Source organism: Natator depressus, chromosome 1 (assembly GCF_965152275.1).
Source record: "Natator depressus isolate rNatDep1 chromosome 1, rNatDep2.hap1, whole genome shotgun sequence".
NCBI lineage: Eukaryota > Metazoa > Chordata > Testudines > Cheloniidae > Natator > Natator depressus.
The window spans coordinates 16,266,563-16,286,410 of record NC_134234.1 but is presented as its reverse complement, the minus strand read 5'-3'; the positions used below and the strand labels follow the sequence as shown (position 1 = coordinate 16,286,410).

General features: G+C 50.4%; 1 protein-coding gene across 1 annotated transcript in view; it reads right to left on the bottom strand.

Annotated features, from left to right (window-relative positions):
• MYO7A (myosin VIIA) overlaps positions 1–15,292 on the bottom strand; it is a 183,785-nt gene extending 168,493 nt beyond the window's left edge. Inside the window, exon 1 of the mRNA XM_074955335.1 lies at positions 15,085–15,292. The gene's annotated coding sequence lies outside the window, so the exon portion shown is untranslated. The remainder of the gene's footprint in view (positions 1–15,084) is intronic.
• Between the last annotated feature and the right edge of the window lie 4,556 nt (positions 15,293–19,848).

Here is a 19,848-nt window from a genome sequence, read left to right as displayed (position 1 = left end):
AACGTTTGAAAGGAACCGGTTTGATATTTCTGATGTTTTTCTTCAACCGAAGCAATTCACCAAAATCAACATGAGTTCGTGAACCATTTCAGGTGACCTGAATCTGCATTGGAGGGGGGTGGGGGGAGTTTGGGCTGCAATATTTTGCCCTGCTCTAATTACAGTAGAGCAGGCAGAGTGGAGTAGCAGCTCTGCCACATCCCAAGTGCACATTCAAGCGTCAGGCGGATGGGGTTGCACATACACTTTCAAGACAGATATTTCTAGTCTTATTACACACACACACACACACCCCCTACATGCACGCACACGACACATGCACACAGGTGACGCACACGACACACATGCACAGTGCCGCAAGAAAGCTGGGGAAATTGCTGCTCGCCCTTCCCCCACCAGGGTTAATTTAAAACCAAAATTGCAATGACATCTAAACGGATTTTAGTTCAACCAGGACAACTTGTGCGCACAGACAAGGCCATAGATATTGCAAGGGGACATGATACTGACAAGACTCACGAAAATGCCAGTGAATAAGGCTACACCCATCATGCAGTTTAGGCAGACGTTCTGGTCTGTGCGAAGTCCCATGGTAGCAAACAGATATAAACACTGCACATTACTGCCGTGAGCGTGAATGCCACTCATACGTAGAAGAGTTATATTGTGGACGCTGTCAGGGTTGCTAGGCTCTCAAGAACAAATGCTGCAGGCTACACACCAAGCAAACAGATTATATTTACCATGAGTTTTAAAATCTAGGTTATTTAACATGCTCCTGACCTTATGACCAGTAAGGCTGTGATGCAGCTAGCAAGAATGAAATGTCATACAGATACTAACGCTCTGCATTGCATAACAGCTATGCTTGTCACTGCAATAGCTCTAAGGAAGGAAAAACAGAAGCAGGGGCACAACGGAGGCTCTGATGTGGTGGTGATACTGAAACGCAGTGGGATGAGTCTCATAACTGGAACGTCAGTATAGATGAGTGCAGTGTCCTGGAGAGATAGGAAGTGACCAAGAGATGTAGGGGTGATGCTATTGTAATGCCGACAGACCCTAGTCATTGGGGGGGTGGGATCGAACCTATGACCTCTGAAGCTTAGTGTCCGAGCCTCTACTGCATGAACTAAAAGTGATGTGGCACTTAGCAAGGCTGTAGCAGACTCATCCATCTCTAGATGGTCGAGGTGCAATTAGAGGGGGACAGAGCTGCACACCAAGTAGGCCTGCGTTACAGGACAGCTAGGATTTCCAGAAGAGCTCAGCACTCAAAACTGGGGCCAGATTTTCAAAGCGCTCAAGGCGCTGGGTACACGGGGGGTGCTGAGATCTTTTGAAAATCTGTTTTTCATTTAGCTGCCTAAATGAGAACTGAGTTCATTTTGAAAGTCTGGCCCCAGGTTGTGGGTGCTGAGCACTTGAAAGTCTGGCCCTGCGCTCTATTGAAGAGTGGGCCCCACAAGTCAGATATACTGAAGCACCAATGAGAGACACTTCAACTAAACCCCGTGAACATAATGACCTTAAAGTCATTGGGCCAGATCCTCAAGGATCTGTAAACTGGCTTAGTTCCAATGGAGCTCCACTGATTTACCCCCCTTGAACATCTGGCCCTATGAACCTAGGAAGCTAAGAAGAGTGGGTTGGTGACCCTTTTGGAGATAGGATGCAAAGGAATAAAAAACAAAGGAACAATGCCAGTGAGCATATGGGCTTCCCTCAAAGTCCACTGGTGCCCCTTTTCTCACACCAGCCCAAGTGGGGTCGATTAATGGCCCAGCTCCTGATCAGCACTACTTTCTCCTGGCCATTTGAAGCATGCTCTGCCAGTTCTCCCCCAGCAGCCAGGCAGAGAGGAGTCTCAGCCCACCTGAGTCTTGGCTTCAGCCAAGAGCTGCAGGGAGGGTGGCCCATAGTGGACACCTGAAAGGAAATTCTGATGGCCAGACAGAAAGCCAGCAATACAGGCATGGGGCTAGAGAAATGCTCTGAAAACCTCCGTTTCCAGCCACACACTGCCAGCTTGGCAGGAGTGCACCCAGCAGCAGGAGGAGATCAAGAGAGGTGATGACAGGACAGGCCCTAGCCCAACTGAATAGCACGTAGCTCCTGTCAGAGCCCAGCTCTTGTCTGCACTCTGGTGGGTGCCGTTATTTTTATGATAAATGTGTATATAGCTTTCTTCTGCTCTCTGTTGAGCTAGCCAGTTCTCATGTGGTCTGTATCGCCATGGCATCTGAGCACCTCCAGTAAAACAGTTTATTTGTAACTGAGTAAATGCAATTTTCCCTATTGCTCTAGCTGCAGATCCCTCCATCCTCCAGCTGTATCGAGTCCTGGGCACAGTGTTGTAAATTATACTGCAGTCCAGGCTTCAGCGTGTGTGTGCCTGTGTCATCAGCTATTGCTTATTGTAAAATAATAATAGCAACGATTCTGAAGGCTCGATCCTGAGCCCTACAGGAAAAAAGCAGTGGGTGCTCAGCACCCACCGGCAGCCCCTCTGATCACATCCTCCCTCTCCCCCCCAGGGCCTCCTGCCTGCCGGTGGGCCCTGCCAATCAGCTCCTCCCCCTCCCTCCCAGCGCCTCTCTCCCACCGTGATCAGCTGTTCAGCAGCGGGCAGCAGGCACTGGGGGAAGGACCGAGGTGGGGTGCGCTCGGGGGAGGGGGCAGAACGGGAAGGGAAGAGGTGGGGCAGGATGGAGCAGGGGTGGGAAGAGGCAGGGCAGGGTGGGGCCTTGGGGGAAGGGGTGGAGTGGGGGCAGGGCCTGGTGCAGAGCAGGGATCGACCACCTCTGGGGAAATGAGGAAGCCAGCAACTGTGCAGAGCCATGTTAAATGTCCAACTGGGGTACCCCCAAGAAGCTAAAAGTAGTAGAGGCATTGCCAGAGTTCGCTGTGTTCCAGCGATCACCGGCTGGTGGCCGGACCCTTGCATGCCATTGCAGCCAGCTCATGGTTTAGAGCCACCTCGAGGCAGCTCTAAACTGCACCCCTAGGATCAAGGAGCCACAACTGGCTCCTCTGTGGTTTCCCCACCTCAGCTGTGCCTTAAGTGTTAATGTCACGTTATGTATATTGTTGTTGATTTGTGTTTGTGCTTTTCTTAAACGTATTCTCTGTGCTTTTACTTTAGACCGTGATGGCTCACCCAGTCCATTGTTGGTTCATTTAGGAAGTCCCAAAGCAGTAAGCCAGGGCTCTGGGTTGTATTTTGAACACACAGTGCTTTTAGGGTGCACGCTGGCAGATCTGGAGACTTCTCAGACCGGGTGAAAATGGCTAAAATCTGAAAATTAGGCCCTTCAATCCAGATCTCAGACCCTAGCCAAAAGGGGCCTGATATTCAGTAGTGTTGAGCTAATGAAAGACAGTTCCCATCAGAGTCAATGGAGTTGCAACCTCTTACACCTGCATTGAGTTTGGCCCAGAGAGACAACTCAGGGCTGTAGCAGAAGTTTGACATTAACAACAAGCACAGACCCAGAATACCTAACCCCAAAAGAGCTTTCTGTAGTCCACAAAAGGAGCAGAAACTTCATTATTTATGTACTTATATGGCCCTTATCACTGTAATTTCTGGGCACCTCACAATCGTTAATGGATTTACTATTATCCCCATTTTGCAGCTTGGGAAACTGAGGAACAGATTAATGTAAGTGTCATTCCCAAGATGAGCCCCAGAAGTCTGTAGCTGAGGTGGGACTTGAATCCAGGTCTCCTAAAAGGCAGTCTAGTGTGCTCTCCAGTAGGCAGTTACTTTTATCAAGCTGTGGAAGGGGCTCATATATCACGGTGATGAGTAGCAGTGCAAAGCACAACGCAGACAGATGGATGGATCCCCCAGGTCTCCTACAGTAGGTCCAGCAGCAAATAAGACAGGGCAAAACCCTCTTTGGAAACACAAACAAAAAAATCAATGGTTCACAGGCATGTATTCATCATCTGAGACTCATCAGGAAGCCAACATCAATATTTAAACCACCTCCAGTAAGGTCAGTCGACTTGCCCTGCATTCAATCTATTTGACAGGCCATGGCAGACAAAGGGCCAGAACAAAAGCCCCAACCTTTCCTCCATTCCCGTGCTTCTGCATAGCCAGAGCATAACAATGCGCTGCTGGGCCATCCGATACAGGCTTGTTGCCCTGAAATAGGCAGAGCCTCAAAAGGAGGGTAATTGCCTTTTGTACTCAGACCTCTGACAGCGACTGTGTCTTTGCAACAGCAACAAAATTAATTGAATTACATATCATTTCACAATGCAGCCAGGCCTCATTTCAGCATAAAGCAGTCCGGGAGGCTGAACCAATCTGAGCAATATGCTTCCCTTGCTGTTGGAGCCAGCTGGTATTTCTGATCTGTTTCACCTGTTATTTATGGCAGAATTTAAAGATCCCAACTTAGATCAAGGCCCCGTTGTGCTAGGCACTATGCAGGCAAGAGGGTACTAAAGGGCTCTGTAGCCTAGTGGAGAAAGGGAAAACAAGAACCAATGGATGGAAGTAAAAGCCAGATAAATTCAAATTAGAACTAATAGACACATTTTTAACAGTGAGGATGATGATCCATAGGAACAAACCACCCAGGGAAGTGGTGGATTCTCCATCTCTTGATGTCTTCAGATCTAGACGGGATGCCTTTCTGGGCCATGTGCTTCGGTCAAACACAATTCCTTGGGCTCAGTACAGGAGTGAGAAGGTTAAGTATAGTGGCCTGTAACATACAGGAGGTCAGACTAGCTGATCTAGTGGTCCCATACGGCCTTAAAATCTATGAACACATAGTAAGAGACTAGATTGTAAGCTCTGTGGAGCAAGATCTAAACAGATGAGGCGTGGGAGAGCTAAAGGCATATGGTCCTCATTGCAGAGAGAGAATTGAGGCACAGAGAGATCAGCTGACTTGCCCAAAGTCACTCAGAAAGTATATGCCAGAACTAGGAACCGAACCCAGATCTTAGCCCCACATCAGTGTCTTAACCACAAGATCATAATTCCTCTTTCTGCTGCAATTCAGTTTGTCATTTGTTACAGAGAGGGTCTTGCACGCACTCTATTTGTGTTTTAACAATAACACCACCTTGCTTGTAGGCCCTGCTTTTCATTTGTAAATCTCAAAACACTTTACGGGGGAGGTAAATAGTATTAGCCCCATTTCTTAGATGGAATCACAGCTGGGATAAGGGACATAGCCACGGTCACACAGGATATCAGTGGCAGAGCCAGGAATAGACTAATTAAAATGTAGAGAGGAAAGGGAAATCAAGAAGTTGTCTCATCCAGCCGCCTACACTGAGGCAGGACCATGTATACCTAGACCATCCCTGACAGGTATTAGTCCAACCTGTTGTTAAAAACTTCTAAGGACGGGGATTCCACAACCTCCCTTGGAAGCCTATTCCAGAGCTTAACTACCCTTATAGTTAGACCGTTTTTCCTAGTATCTAACCTAAAGCCCCCTTGCTACAGATTAAGCCCCTTATGTCTTGTCCTACCGTCAATGGACATGGAGAACAATTGATCTTTATAACCATCCCCTTTATAACAGCCCTGAACGTTTGAAGACTGTTATCAGGTACCCCCTCAGTCTTCTTTTCTCAACATGTCCAGTTTTTTAACCTTTCCTTATTGGTCAGATTTTCCAAACCTTTTATCATTTTTGTTGCTCTCCCCTGGACTCTCTCCAATTTGTCCACATCTTTCCTGAAGTGTAGCACCCAAAACTGGACCCAGTACTCCAGCTGAGGCCTCCCCAGTGTGGAGCAGAGTGGGACAATTACCTCCCGTGTCTTACCTACAACACTCCTGTTAATACACCCCAAAATGATATTGGTCTTTTTCACAGCTGCATGAGAGAACCCATGTCTCTTGTTGACTCCCCAGCCTGTGCCCTGGCCCCGGACCACAATGCATTCAGTAAGGAGTCAATTGAAGCCTAGCTTCTATTTCTGCTTCATCCGGCAGCAGACTAATAGATAGTGTGACAGAGTTCCTTCTCTACCTTGGTGGGTCTTGCGCTTATTGGCAGATTTGGTCACCTTGGAGCTTCATGGCAGCCCTCAGCTTGGCCGTTTTCGTGAACCCACAGTCCAGGTCAACTCCTCCTGTGTCTGACCAGGAGTTGGGAGGATTTGGGGGGAACCCAGGCCCACCCTCTACTCCAGGTTCCAGCCCAGGGCCCTGTGGAATGCAGCTGTCTAGAGTGCCTCCTGGAACAGCTCCGCAACAGCTACAACTCCCTGGGCTACTTCCCCATGGCCTCCTCCCAACACCTTCTTTATTCTCACCATAGGACCTTCCTCCTGGTGTCTGATAATGTTTGTACTCCTCAGTCCTCCAACCGTACGCGTTCTCACTCTCAGCTCCTAGCGCCTCTTGCTCCCAGCTCCTCGCACGCACACCACAAACTGAAGTGAGCTCCTTCTTAAACCCAGGTGCCCTGATTAGCCTGTCTTAATTGATTCTAGCAGCTTCTTGATTGGCTGCAGGTGTTCTAATCAGCCTGTCTTAATTGTCTCCAGAAGGTTCTTGATTGTTCTGGAACCTTCCCTGTTACCTTACCCAGGGAAAAGGGACCTACTTAACCTGGGGCTAATATATCTTCCTTCTATTACTCTCCTGTAGCCATCCGGCCAGACCCTGTCACAATAGATAGCTAACTCTATCACTAAGAGTCCTGACTTTGCCACCTTTACACTGAGTAGCACCAGACTCCATGTAGCCCCACTGATTTCGGCCTGGGTATCAGTGTCAGAATCAAGCCCTTAGCAGACAATGTTTCATCCTGAATGGTTTTCCCCAGTGTGAAAATCTTTGCCTAACTCGTCAGTGCAATCCAATCCATCTCCCTGACTTCTCTCGTCTTCAAGGGCCTGATCCAAAGCCAGGGTTGCTACCTCTAAGGGTCAAAAACCCAGGACATCCTGACCCCACAAATCTGGGCAGCTGGCAGTGTGTACTGAGCACGTGCACAGACTTTCCAGACAGCCACCCTCAAAACAGAAGGATCCTGGGAAAAGCTGGACAGCTGGCAACTCTATCCAAAGCCCACTGAAGTTAACGGGAGTCTCGCCCCTACTTTCAGTGGGCTTTGGATCCACCCCTAGGTGAAAAGAATGGATCAGGATTAATAATGGGTCACAACTTGAAGACCTACTCAGTGTTTCCTCAGTCAAGACCCTAGTGACTTCAGTAAGACTTTGGCTTGAGCAAGGACTCTGTAAAAACCAAGGATCTCAGATTTAGCCCAACGGTAATAATGAAGACTTTGCTTTTCTACGTACCCTTCATCTCAAGCCCTTTGCTAACATGAATGAACGGATCCTCATGTGACTCCTGGCCGATATTATTATTATTTATGATCTGTGTACAAGTCGAGACACAGAGAAATTACAGCCAAAATTTCCAAACTTAGGTGCCTAACTTTAAGAACTCACATCCATATTCAGGAGCCTATATAAGTGTGGTCTGATTTTTCCTCTGATTTGAACAGGAGCTGCAGGGGCTCAGAAGCATAAAAAAGTTCTTATTCAGTTTATTATTTGTATTATGATAGCACCCAAAGGCCCCAACGTGCGAGGTGCTGAAGGGATACACAGTAAGAGACAGTCCATGCCCTGATGAGCATATAGTCTAATGTCAAGGGTGGGAGGGGAATCAGACACATGGTGATTTGTCACAAGTCATGCAGCAGGTCAATGGAAGAGACAGAAAGTAAAAAAAAAAAAAAAAAAAAACAAGCCAAGCTTAAATTAGGTGCTTAAATCAGACCCGTTTTAAGTACCTGCTCTGTTCCAAGCCCTGTTCTTTCCAACATTCAAAGATTCCCCCTAAAGGGTAGGTTTTATTAGCACCCTTAATAATGATTTGCATTGTGGTGTAGTGACACAGTCAGAGACAGTCCCTACCCTGCAGACCTTACAATCTAATTTCTAAATGGGAGCTGAACATCCCATTTGTGCCTGCGACACCTACGGTTGCTCCTCCCACTTTTCCACTGCCCTGTTGCTAAACTGAGCGGTAAGGTTACACTTTTCTTACTAATGAATTTAGTCCTGGTGAGAGATGCTCAGTTTGCTGCTCTGGAAACTGACATCCTCTCCCCACACGGAACAGATACAACAAGGTTGGTGGCAGAACAGTTTTCCCCTCAATCTTGACCTGGAGGGATGATCTCCAAGGGTGAGGGGGTAGTTCAGTCCCCATGGCCCCATCAGCCCTTGACCTCTCCACTGAAATCTTAATAATTTTATTAAGAGGATGTTAAAATAAAAAGGAAAACTGTACAGAGTTCAAGCATAGAAGTTTCCGGTTCTCAGGGAATAAGGTACAGATTATCAAGGGGCGCGAAGTTCGGTTTAGGAACGGGTGGCGTAAGGAATACATAATCTGCAATCTCCCTGATTGGGGGTAAAAGGTTAACGGGTCAAAGTACAGACATTGAGATATGGGGGTGTGTTGTTCATGTAATGGCTATGTTCGGGTGTGGAGTATAATGAGTGGATACGATGATGAGGATGGATTTACCCTCATTTGGTGAGATTTAAGGTTCAGTGAGTTTATGGTTCCAGTTCATATGGTCCAATGGAAAAAAGTCTCTCAGTCCCTTTCTCCTAGTTGAAGCACGATGTCATTCCGGCTCATGCCTCCCGGTACTGTCAGTGGCCGGTGACGTGTTCGGTGTAGATGTCCCTGGACCATCGGATGGTGTCTGAGACCATAAGGCGCCGCATGAGCCGTGCGTAGCATTGACCGATCCCACAGGTCCGCAGCACACGCTCGTTGCAGGGGTCCCAAGCACCCAGGGCTCCGACGATCAGGGCGTCCATCTGCACCTCGTAGCCCTTCGCTCTCAGGGTGTCGGCCAGGGGGGCGTATTTTTCCAGCTTACGAGCTCAGGCTTCTCGGAAGGCCGGGGTCCTGTTCTCAAAGGAGACCGTGATGTCGACGAGGATGATCTTTTTCTGGGCCTCGTCGGTGACTACCACGTCGGGTCGCAGCGGGCTGTCGGTACCGGGGATGGCGCAGTTCACGGCGACCTCTGCCAGGCGCGGTGCCATGGCTTTCACCAGGCGGTTCTGGATGGTGTTGTGGAGCAGCTGCCAGGCTCTGGAGTGGGGCTTGCAGCTGCACAGGACGTGGGGCAGGGTCTTGTTGGAGTAGCCGCACTTCCTGCAATGCTTGTCTCGGTTCCCGTGGCGGACGGCTCCGTTGAGCGGGACGCAGTTGAGCCGGGCGTGGTGGATGAACCGCCAGTCGGCGAAACGGGTGAAGCCGCCCCCGGCGAGGAAGTGGTTGCTGGCGGCCCACTTGCTGGTCAGTTCGAAGGCTTTACCCTGGTCCGGTTTACACTTCAGGGTTTCCATGTACAGTGAGTGGATGGCTGCCTTCAGGGTCCTCTCCAGCAGGCCCCTGGCGCTCAGGGTGATGATGGTGTTGTCGGCGGACCTGATCTGTGGCACCAGGACTCCCAGCTCCTGGCACTCATAGCACAACTCCCAGCGGCAGCCGATGCGCTTCCCCAGGTGACGTGTGGCATTGCGAGCGCGGGACCACAGTGAGCGATGTCGCGCCCATCCCATCCGAATTCGCCATCCAGGGAACCACTCAAGAAGGTGGCAGTGTCTTGCTTGGAGGGGGCTCTGCCAATCCGCTTCTTTGTCGCGTCAGGAAGGGCGTTTGCTGTGATGTTCCTTACCGTGGTGTCGGGACACATCAGCAGGCAGAAGGCATGGGTGATCACCGTGATGTCACACAGGTCACCCATGTGGGGGACGTTGGCACCACCATGCCTGTGGGCAATGTAGACCAGCTCGTTGCTGGCTCTCTGGGGAAGGAACAGCCACTTCTTCACCCGCTGCCGGACAATCTTGTCTGCCTTGTTGAGGGGTATCTTCGCCACAGCGGATCCCCTTAGGACGAACGAGATGCAGGGGATCAGGAAGGTGTTCAGGGCATTTATCTTCTGCTATGGTGCTAGCAGGGAGGCGTCGATCTTGGTGGCGTCATGCAAGATCTCCTGGATGGTGTCCTCGGGTGTCTGCCGGACACGGAAACCTGTCGGCGTGCCAAGGTGCCCGTACACCTGCCTCTCTGCCAGGGGGATGACGGGCTCGCCCTGGATCCGGAACCCCGTCGTCTGCACCGAGTCCCTTTTGCTGTCGTCAATGTGGAGAGATGCGCACTTCTTTGCATTAAAGCGGAGCCCCATCCAATCGGCAGCTCGACTGGTGGCATCTAGCATACCTTGGAGGCTCTCTGGGTCGTCCGCGGTCAGGACCAGGTCGCCCGCGTAAGCCAGGACGCTCAATCTCTCACCGTGGAGGTTGAAGCCATCTGCGCCACTGGAGATCGCTCGCAGCAACAGCTCCCTGGCAAGGTTAAAGATGATGGGGCTGAGGGGACAGCCCTGCTTAACTCCGCTCCAGATCGGGATCTCGGCGGTCTCCCCTTCGTGTAGATCTTATCTACACTGGAAACGTCCACTGGCCTAGCTTCATCTCTTAGGGGTGTACATCCACCTCCCGCCCCCCAGAGACGTAGCTGAGCCAACCTAACCCCCCAGTGGAGACAGCGCTAAGTTGATGGAAGTATTCTCCTGTCAACCTAGCTGCCCCCTCTCAGGGAGGTGGATTAACTGCAGGGATTCTTCACCTATTTACCATTGTGGGCCGCATATGCATCTCTCCGTGTGACGTGGGCCGCATCCACACAATATATATACTGCCTGGATGGCCCTCGGGATATCACAGGGGCCGCAGCTGTGTGCTGATTGGGCCGCAGTTGGCCCACGGGCCACAGGCTGGGAACCACTGAACGATGGGAGAACCCCTCCTGTCGCTGCAGGGGGTGTCTGCGTTGCCACTGTGCAGCTGTTACATTTTTAGTGTAGCCAGAGCCTATGGGCCACCACCAAAATGCCCACCAGTCCATTCATCTGCATCAGCTGGTCTCCCTGCTCATGACTCAACTCCTCCCTTCCCTGAGATCGGACTCTCCAACATTTTTTAAAAAGCTAAACGCAACCACCTGAGCCCACATCCCTGGCTGCTCTCTTCCGCATTCCATCTCCCCTTTGGGTGGAGGCCTCAGATTTAGCCAGGGAAGCGAACGCTGGTAGTTGTCAGGGTCTGGCTTGAGAAACAAACAAACAGATTCGTGTCGCTGTATCCCAAACGCCTCTTCTCCTCCGAGGCTCATCTTCAGCTGTGACAAAGGCTCACTCAGCAGGCTGGTCTACATAGCCCACAGGCTAGATTACTGCACCTCCTTACATGTCCTCTTTGGCAGGACTTGGCAATCGAGCGTGTGTCAGGGAGGAAATTATATCCTCGCATTACACCTGCCTTGACAGAGCACCCATCAGCTGCTCCCGACCCGACGGCGGATGGGGCTTAGCGTTGCATTCTTTGTTGATAAGCTTCTGCATGCGCCTTTACCAAATTACGTGAACGATCTGTCAGCCCCTGCCATAAAGGGCAGCCTCGGGCCAGGCTGGACACAGCCACAGAGGGAGCTTCTGGGACAGACTCTGTCTCTCGCTCCGGCCCCTGGAGGAGCGTACGAAGACTGGAAAGGAGCCACAAGAGGCTGGGGGGGAAGTCCCCCATGACAGGCACAGCATAGGGCCGCTGGAAGCAGCGGAGTGGACCCCTCACAAGGCTGGCAGAGGGTGCCGGGGAGCTCGGTAGAGGTGGGCATCAGTCTACATGCAGCTCGAGGTGAACTGCTGTAAATGGGAGCAGCTAGAGGGTTGCTCTAACTTACTCCAGGGATCGTTTGGGCCCTGCAGAGCAGCCCAGAATCTGGAGGGCACAAAGGTGGCATAAAAGCCACCTTTACATCCCCTGAGCTTGACCTCCTAGAGACACAGCACAGAGACAGGCCCACTAATATCTTGCTCTGGGCTTCGGTGGTCCATGCTCCCTGCTTGCGCCGCTGGTCGCTCCTCAGGAGTTAAGATCTGCTCCTGAATCCTTGCCCACCTTTAAGAGCAACTAAGGGCCTGTCTCCTTCCTCACTGGGTGCCTCGGATTGCCTCTAATTGCCCTGTTCCATCTCCCATACCGTGTGCACGTCCGCAAAGGGCTCAGCCAAAGGGCAGGGACCGTTCCAGCTTGTCTACCTGGAAAGCACTGAGCACATCCTGGCTCGCCCACAAACAGATCACTGCATATGGCTCCCTCCTACCGCAGCCAAAGGGAACCAGTCCCATTAATGCACAGCAGTTACAATCTGACGATGCTATGTCAAGGAAGACAAATAAGATGTGCTTACACCTAAGAGAGCCAGATGTAGTTTCTCCTGATTCCCCCCCCCCCCCCCGCCTCCTTCTGCTGAGCTCTGCAGCCATTCTCCGCAGCTCCAGGAAAGGCTTTGCTAACCTGTGAGCTGGCAATGCCTTCATTAATCACCGAATAATCCTTTCCATGGTAACCCAAGGATTGTGAAGTCACAAGTTAGCAAGCATGAGACAGAGACACTGGACGCAAACAGCTGGTCCAGGGAAAACAAAAAGTGATCCATATCTCTTGCCCAGAGCAACAAGGGGCAAATTAATTAGAAATAAGACGACTGGGGCTGGGGTGGGCAGGGATGGGGTGTTGTATGTATGGGGCAGATTCTGATCTCAGCTCCGCTGGTGTAAATCTGGAATAACTGAAGATAGAGGCAATTCCTCCAAACTTACCCCTGTGGAACTGAGATCCGAAATCTCATCCTATGTATGGAACTCATTCTGCACTCACTGAATTGCTCCTGGCACAGCACAATTGTTCTAACAGTGAAATGAAAAGCTTTCAGTGACAAAGTCAATAACCTCCACTGAAAAGCCCACATCGCCAGCAGTCTATCATTATGGACTCACAATGACTAATAAATACAATTCAGATAAAGCTATTTGGAAATCAGTGGAATTCAGAGTTTGCCATGCAACAGGTGATAACATTCCAATCCTTACCGCCCATCTACCTAGGTCCTGAAGTGGCCCTCATTACCACAGTACCTAAGCACCGCTTAATCATTAAAGGGTTTTTCCTTACTGGTAGGGAAGTATTATCCCCATTTTGCAAATAGGGAATTGAGGCACAAGGTAGACAGAAAAAGAAAAGGAGTACTTGTGGCACCTGAGAGACTAACCAAGTGAGCTGTAGCTCACGAAAGCTTATGCTCAAATAAATTGGTTAGTCTCTAAGGTGCCACAAGTACTCCTTTTCTTTTTGCGAATACAGACTAACACGGCTGCTACTCTGAAAGGTAGACACACTAAGTGACTTGTCCAAGTTCCCACAGAGAGTCAGTGGCACAGCCAGGAGCAGAACCCAGCTCTCTTAACTCCCCATCCAGTGCTTTAAGCACAAGACCATGCTGCCTCTTCAGAGCTGTGTTGTGACCAAGAGCACCCCAGCTGTTCCAGGGAACCCATGGGGCCCTCACTGCAGGATCGGAGCTGGAGCTGTAATCCAACACAGCTGGGCTTGACAAAATGAAGCCACATTTTCATGGAACAGCTTCACTAAACGGCCAAAGCCTGACTGACCCGGTAGGGCTCTTTCATGGGGTGAGATCGGAATCCTCCCCACTGGACCATGGAGCCACTCCTGCATGAGCATGGCACCTTGGAGGCTGCAGGAGCGGCCTGGGCCTCTGCCAGCTCCCTCTGTGGAGGGTTTTGGCCAGGGGGAACCAGGAAGTCACAAATCCACTGGCCCATCCCAACTCTAAACTCTGTCCACACGGCTTTGGAGGGAGCATTGCTCCACAGCGAAGCAATGTAGAGGGGATGTAGAGCACTCCTATGCGGTTTCTCCACGGCCTGCCCACCATGCATTACAGCCACACTACTTCCATGGCACATAGGGCCTGAAATGGCCACAGGGCCAAGACGACAAAGGATTTTACCCCCTAAGAGACTCAGTGTAACTGGAATTGCCTTGCCATCTGTGCCTTTTTACTTAGCTCAGAAGCCAATCACTAACTGCCCAGGGTTAGGAAGAAGTTCCCCCAAATGGTAGATTGTTCTATAATTGCCCATGGGAAACACTGGAACTGGGCACGACCAGAGACAGGATACAGAGATGGACCCACTGGTCTGATCCACTCTGGCAATTCCTACGTTCTACAGAAGCGTTGATGTTGGCAAGTCTGTTCATGATTTGGGATCTGAGGCCATTTTCTCTGTCGTGTCACCATTTGCAGAGTCTTTCGTGTTCATCCTTCGGAGGCCAGTGCTGGCGCTCCCCTTCTCACACCCACGCACAGCAGGTGGGGAGCATGGCCCGAAAAGCAACATTCTTCTCCGCAAATGAATTCAGCCTCCTTGTTGTTATGAAGTGACCCAAGCTAAATTAAGTAGATGCATGGAAAGTACAGAGCTCTTTAATCCTTGCTATGGAGGCAAAGCAGGACAATGAGTCCTGGACAAATATGGCTCTGAACATTTCTGGGAAGTTTTTACTTTTAGGCAGAGTTGATTTAGACTAGGACACCAGACCTGATTCACGTATCAGTGAATTTTTAATAACTCTTTAGGTATGCGGTGTCCCGCAGCCCAACCCTTCCACAAATACTCCAGCTGAACCCTTCATTTTCCTCAAACGGTGGAAACCGCTAAGGAGATTATGGACACTGATACGTCTAAAAGAAGAGCAGAGGATTCACAGGCATGATCCTGGTGTAATCAAAATCAGCAAACGCTCTGATATTAACAGCTACGATGAGAGAGCCTGAATGCGCAATTTGACAGGATTGGCAAGTGCACTGACAGCTTTGTTGTTAATAACCTGCGAGAAGCTACATTTTAAACAAAGCGTTTTAGTGGGATTCAAAGCCCATAATGACGCCAGCAAAGCCAGGCAGAAAACTCCACCATGCAAATAACTATTAAACGGTAGCAACTGCCGACTCAGACAGGGCTGGGACACAAAAAAGCAAGCAAACCACCCAGTAAAGTGTTAATGTATTTACCGCCCAGAGAACCCACAGCTCTAAGAGGCTTTCCAGCAAATCCTTAAGAATCAAACAATCCAGACATCCTGTGCTGTACAGCCCCAGACCGGCACTGGTTACTGACTTACCTTAGCAGTACATCGAACCACTGTCTCCTTGAGTGCTCAGTGAATAGTCCAGGCTCCAGGGAAGCCCAGTCTGCCTGGCGAAGAGATTAACGTCCCAGGTAAACGAACAGCCCCCGTCTGGAAAGAGTTAAAGCACGGACCCTTCTCCTCGCCTGCCTGCCTCTCTTTCTCTGTGCCTGCTTTGCTTACAGTACCTGGTACAGTGGAATTGCCTCCCCATTCATACTCACTGATCCTTCTTACTGAGGGGAGGAGCCGAGGAGCGATTACAGAAGTGATGCTTGGGATCGCACTGACATAGGGTGCAGCAGGAGGCCTGCATTTTAAAGGGCAAGGTGACAGCGACACGCCCGTCAGAACTTCTCCAGCCCCAGAACCCGATCCTGTTTTCCTGAGCTCACTGGGAGGTTTGGATGATTGTTTGTTTGTTTTGCAGTAGCACCACAGTATCCAGTCAAGGTCAGGGGCCCATTAGTAGGAGGGACCTAGTACAATTACAGGCCACAGTGAGCCTTAAAAGGAGACACTAATGCAAGGAATGTGCAAAGAAGGCAGGACAGATCCCCACTCTAGATACCTGTGCAGGATTGTACCTGCTCAGCTGTCCCAAGCCGGTGAAGTTTACAGTCTAAAAAGCAGGCACCAATCCAACCAGATGCACTGCCAGACCCACTGGGGGAGTACCGCAGCTTATCCCATTTATCTGCTAGTGAAGAAGCTCCAACCTGCTAAAGAATTTTAAGACAATCAACTTTGTTATGACCAAGTTACTGCAAGGCCAATATTTCTAAACCAGAGAGCCTAGGGTTGGACTTCCAAACACAAACTGAGCAACCTAAATGGTAGGGGCTTCATTTACAAAGGAGTGCCGAGTGCCCAGAAATCACTGGGGGCACTAGGTGCTCAGCATTGTACAGATCAAGCCATGTATATTTAGATGCCTCAGTAGCGGGGTTTAGGAGCTTAACCTCAGGCACCCAGGTTTGAACATTTTGGCCTCAGCTTGTAAGTGCATATGAATGAATTCAATACATAGAAACTAGGGCTGTCAAGCGATTTGAAAAATTAATCTGTTAAACAATAACAGAATACCGGTTATTTAAATATTTGTGGATGTTTTCTACATTTTCAAATAGCTGGATTTCAATTACAACACAGAATACACAGTGTACAGTGCTCACTTTATATTTATTTTTTATTACAAATATTTGCACTGTAATAAATAGTTTTTTTCAATTCACCTCATACAAGTACTGCTGTGCAATCTCTTTATCATGAAAGTTGAACTTACAAATTGTACAAAAAAATAACTGCACTCAAAAATAAAACAATGTAAAACTTTAGAGCCTACAGGTCCACTCAGTCCTACCTCTTGTTCAGCCAATCGCTCAGACAAACAAGTCTGTTTACATTTGCAGGAGAGAATGCTGCCCACTTCTTATTTACAACATCACCTGAAAGTGAGAACAGGCATTCACATGGCATGGTTGGAGCTGGTGTGGCAAGATATTTATGTGCCAGATGCGGTAAAGATTCATATGTCCCTTCATGCTTCAACCACATTTCCAGAGGATGTGTGTCCCTGCTGATGATGGGTGCTGCTCAATAACAATCCAAAAAGCAATGGTTGGGTTTTTCCTGAAAAATGGGGTGTTTTAAAAAAAGTTATCAAAACCATCAGCGGCACGGTTAGCGAGATGTTTTTGGTTATGCCAAAGCTGGGTTTCTGGGGACCAAACCAGCTTATGCAAAATTTTTTGATAAAAGTTTGAACCCTTTGGAAAAGCAGCTGGGCCTATTTTTGAACCCTTTGGAAACAAAACGACGTCGACATTTTGAAACGGTCTCAGAACGAGTTTTGCATTTTTTGCCCGCTCTCCGTTGTGAGCGGAGGGGAGCAGGCAGAGTTGGAGGGCAATGCAGGAGAAATGGGATGGTGCTCTCTGCCCTGTGTCACACAAGAATATCTAGTGGGCCGTAAAACTCTGTGATATAGTGGCAACGCTTGAAGAATGAGGCCAGGCCACAAGTGATTTTGGTTCCCCAGCCTGAGATCCTGTAAAGGAACCTGCTTGTCAGAAAGTGCTGAGGCCCCGCCCCCTGGAAATCAGCCCCCTTCATGGTGTCTCTCCAGGCACCCAAGAACCCAGATTCCCCCAAATCACTCGGGACTTTTTGTGAACTTTGGCCTGAATGCGTAACACCTGCAGGGAGGGCAAAGAGGGAGGTGATGGATTTGGAAAGAGGGCTTGGGGATAGCAAACCCAACGATGGCTGGGTGTACCCAGACCCTCTCTGGCTCAGGCTGAGGATACAGGGTCCTGCCTACGCTCTGATCTGAAGTGAGCAGCCCTGGAATGGATTGCTGACGACAATACACAGCGTGATCAGCCCCGAGGGAAAAGGCCCCACCTTGCTGGGGGAATTAGTCAGTAGCATCCAACCTGCTTGCAGTATGCGTGAAGCCAGCAGCTGGAGCTCTCCCACGGACCTACCACCCATTTCCCCTGTGTGCACTCCAGCATCTAGAGCCTAGCGTACATGTGTGGCTGGAGAGAAGCAGCCCAAGGATCCTCTGCCTTGGACAGCAACCACTCAGCACAGCCTCCCGCAACCCTTGGATCACTAGCTAACCCCCAACTATTTAATGCCTTGGGCACTGGCCAAACCAGGGTTCCAACTGGGCCGCGAGAAGGTGCGGTACTAGGACCAGGGACCTGGCTGAGATTCTTGCCATCAATTAATTTCAACAGGCCCTGTCTGTTTGTCAGGAGCCCCTCGATTCCTACAGCCTGGCTCCGCTCCGGGCTGGATTAATGCTTAGGCATGTGCCTCGGGCCCAAATTCATGCAGGGAGCCCAACCTGAGCGGCGCGGCGCCCCATGCACCAGGTCATGACGCCACTCACTCACATTTGGGCTGGCCACCCCTCTCCTGACGGGGAAGCAGGCCAAATTGGCCAGGCCAAACCTGAGTGGGCAGTAGGCCAGTGCTGCCCCTCCTCATCGCGGCCATGGGGCCAGCTCCTGCACCCGGGCTCCCCCCAGTGGCCTGATCAGCCTTGCCCCACTTCTAGCAGCCTGTCCCTTCTGCGCTGCCTCGCTCGGCGACAGCCTCAAGGCCTGCACCAGGGATGGGAAGCTGCGGAGAGTTCCTGTGGGGGGTGGGGAGGAGCCGGCCAGGAGAGCGGCGGTGGGGAGCACTGCGGGGGTGGGAGGTGGACACAAGATGGATAACAGGGCAGTGTCTGTGCAGCAGGAGCCAGTGGCCAGGGGTGCTGGAACAATTTTTATAGTGGGGGTGCTGAGAGCCATTGAACCAAATTGTAAACCCTGTGTATGATGGAAACCACTTCAAGCCAGGGGGTTCAGCAGCACCCCCAGCATCCCCAAGTTCCAGCACCTATGCCAGTGGTTGAATAGCCTGGATAGGAGAGGGTTAACTAAGCAACAGCTGAGCAGCAGGAGCAGGCCCTGGGTTAACAGATCACTTGTGTAGCTGCGCTGGTCAGGACATGGGGACCATTTTGCCTGCCACTGAAATGCAGCCACTTCTGGGGCAGAACACAGTAGCTCTTCAACAGCACACAGCAACAATGCACAACTGTTCAGGGCAGGCAGGGAATATAAATGCATCCACAGTGCGCGAGCATCTCGATTAACTGTGTGCCTAGCCCCAGGGATGGGTTAAGCCAGGCCTGGCTCTGATGACGCGTTCACCTCCCCCTCTGGCAGTTCCTGCTCACTCACTCCCTTGTACTGGGGGCCAGAGCGGGAGGCAGGGGAACCAGGGTCTCAGGCCAAGAGCAGTATTGCTGGCTGGCAGTGGAGAGCCCCACAAACAGGAGGCACAACAGCGCCACCTTGTGGACATGGGCTACAATCCTTCCCTCCATGCAGTTGCTCATGCAGATCACAGTGGGAGTTTTCCACACATCAAGGAAACAGCAATCCGTTTACCTCTTGTTAAATATAAGTGAGCTGTGATCCTCAGCGGGTTCTTTTAACTCACAAGCAAGGTCCTAAGTGGCTGTTGCCCAGCTGTCTAACTGATCTGCCCTCTCCCTCCTCATTGGTGAAATTCCCCACTGTGCAGAGAGACCTTTGCAATAGTTAAATCTCTCTTAAGACCTATTTGAAAGGGTTGAGGAGGGGATAAATGGTGCCCGGGGCTCATGGTGGCTCTGCACTGGAGTGAATTTCACCCTGTAATCCCAGCCAAAGATTAGCGAAATCAGCAGGTGTGGGGAAGGCTAGGGAGGTAGAAGGTAGAAGATTAGCGAAATCAGCAGCTGTGGCAGGAAGGAGACGAGAAAATGGATCCGTCCTTGTTTTCTACCTCGTCCCATGATCTGATGCATGTTTCACTCCAGAGGGGGTGCCTTTCAGTGCTTGGTAATGCCATCCCTATGTGCATAGTCGTAAAGTGCTGTGGGACCCTTTGGAAAGAAATGTCCTATATATCTGTAATACGACACGTTATCCAAAGACACCTAAGCACAACACACACTTTACAGAATGATTACAAGCAAAGTGTTAGCAAGTGTCATAGGGATCATTTTGCCTGCCACTGAAATGCAGCCACCTCTGGGGCGGAACACAGCAGCTCTTCAACAGCACACAGCGACAATGCACAACTGTTCAGGGCAGGCAGGGAAGAATACTGCACCCCGTTAAACGACAAGGAAATATTCAGCTAGGAAACTGACAATGGGCTGGGAAAAGTCTAATGTTAGCTGCTGAACTCCAGTCTCCCAGACCACAG